The sequence below is a fragment of the Gavialis gangeticus genome, unplaced genomic scaffold (assembly GCF_001723915.1).
Source record: "Gavialis gangeticus isolate Ggan-Ray unplaced genomic scaffold, GavGan_comp1, whole genome shotgun sequence".
In the NCBI taxonomy this organism is placed as follows: domain Eukaryota; kingdom Metazoa; phylum Chordata; order Crocodylia; family Gavialidae; genus Gavialis; species Gavialis gangeticus.
This window is the reverse complement of record NW_017728992.1, coordinates 87,210,781-87,212,847: the sequence shown is the minus strand read 5'-3', so window position 1 is coordinate 87,212,847 and position 2,067 is coordinate 87,210,781. Positions and strand designations below refer to the sequence as shown.

Below are 2,067 nucleotides of genomic sequence, written 5' to 3'. Positions count from 1 at the left end.
GTGCAGGCCTGAAGGAGGGCCCTTGGGGCTCTATCCTGGCCTGTGCTTCACCCCTTGTGCCATTCCCCTGGGCTGTACCATGCAAATGATGAGCAGTGCTCTACCCAAAGACCATCATGTTTGTGGATCGACAACAGGTGACTGTTACCTGTTGCTTTATTTCATAAAGTGCAGCTTAAGGTAGCATAAATCACGTTATACCTTGACTTTAGCACGGCTTTTGACAGAGTCTCCTGTGACCTTCTTACCAACAAGCTAAGGCAATACAGACTTAACAAAAGTACTGTAAGGTGGATCCATAATTAATTGGAACATTGTGCTTAACAAGTAGTCACCAGTAGCTCAACGTTTAGTTTGGAAAAGGTATTAAGTGGGGTCCCCTAGGAGTCTGTCCTGTTCAACATTTTCATTAGTGATTTTGAATTAAGGGGTTCAGTGCATCTAGCAAATTTGCAGATTATGACACTGAGCTGGCTGGAGCTACAAACACTCTGGAGAGAAGGGCTAGGACCCAAAATAACCCAGATTGATCACAAACCATTTCTCCAGTCTATGTGATGAGATTCAGCAAAGGCAAATGCAAAGTCCTGCAGCTGGGACAGAATAACCACATGCACAAATTCAGACTGCAGTACTAGGTACTCTTCAGTACTGCAGAGAAGTACCTTGTTGTTATGGTAGATCATAAGCTGGATAAAAGCCAACAGCATCCTGGGTTATATTAACAGTAGTATCACTCGCAAAGCAAGGGAACTGAGTCTTTCACTCCCTTCAGCACTAGTGAGGCCTTCCCTGGAGTATTGTGTCCAGTTTTGGGCTTCACACTTCAAGGAGCATATGAACATGCATTTTACTTGCTAAGCAAGAAGTCCGAAGTTGGAGTAGCTTTTTATCCTAGTCACATGACCAGCCTGGGAATTAAATAAACTTTTTTTCTATGGAATAGGCTTTGATGCTTAAAATTGTTTATATTACTGAAGTGGTACTCAGGTGTGCTACATTGGAATACATGATGCTTTAAATTACATTCTTAAAAAAAACCAAATCCAAAACCAAAAAAAAAAATGAAACAAAAAATATACACTAGCAGCTGCTAAGCTACTAATGCTAGCAATTGTCTTACCTGGTTTTCTGTTCTCCTTGTCAAACCTGTACTGCAGAACCTATTTGTTTATCAAGTAACAATGCATTGTCTATCTTGCCCTCCTATTCTGTGTTAAGTAGCTAAAGCATTTTAAAGCAGTGTTAGGACAGGGCTTTTAAGCTGAAGTGGGCATCTTTTTGCCGTGTGGAAAGTTAGGAAACTTAAAATATGTAGCTATAGTATAGACTATTTGGGAGCATGATATAACAAGGAAGGGGAAAGCCTTTTAAGGGCTGAAAGACCTTAGTTATGTTTTCTGGGGGGTTCAGTTGAATGTCAAAGGAGAAGAATATTTCCAGAATTCTAGCTGATTGCTTTGGCTTTTACTTCCAAGGCACTGCTCCTCACTCACCTCTGGTAGAGGTAGGACTGCTGAGATGTTCCAGCTGAATGAGGAAGTGATACTTTTGACATAAAAGCTGCAGTAAATATTTGTGTGGCTAATTGTTTACAAGGCAGCCCACTGCACATTAAGCCAATTGCAAACTATTTGCATAGGAACGATCTAAGTTCCACTGTACTGCGTAGACCAGGGGCAGGCACAGAACATCCCGTGAGCTGGATCCAGCCTTCCAGGCCTGCCTTTCTGGCCTGCGAGGCCCTTAAATTTAGAAAATTAATGTTAATCTGCTCCTGGCTGCCTGTCAGAGATGACAGGAGCTGGGGCAGTAGGACCCAAGGGAAACAGGATCAAGTGGCTGCAGAAGCAAGGGCCACCTGGCCCCGCCCCTCAGCCAGAAGGCCCATGCAGAGAAGAGCAGAGGCTTCTGGCCTGAGACTGGGGCTGTTCCTGCCTCCCTGTGTCGGAAGGAAATTCAGATAAGAAGGGGGAGGCAGGGGAGGACTGCCAGTGATTGCCCCGTCCTCAGGGTCAGGCTGAGGCAGCTGCTGCGGTCCCGACCTGCAGCTGGGAACCACGTGGT

The 2,067-nt window shown here is 44.7% G+C and overlaps 1 protein-coding gene across 2 annotated transcripts in view; it reads left to right on the top strand.

Moving 5' to 3' along the window:
- CEP192 (centrosomal protein 192) overlaps positions 1 to 2,067 on the top strand; it is a 142,905-nt gene that overhangs the window by 6,108 nt on the left and 134,730 nt on the right. The gene's annotated exons all lie outside the window — the stretch shown is intronic.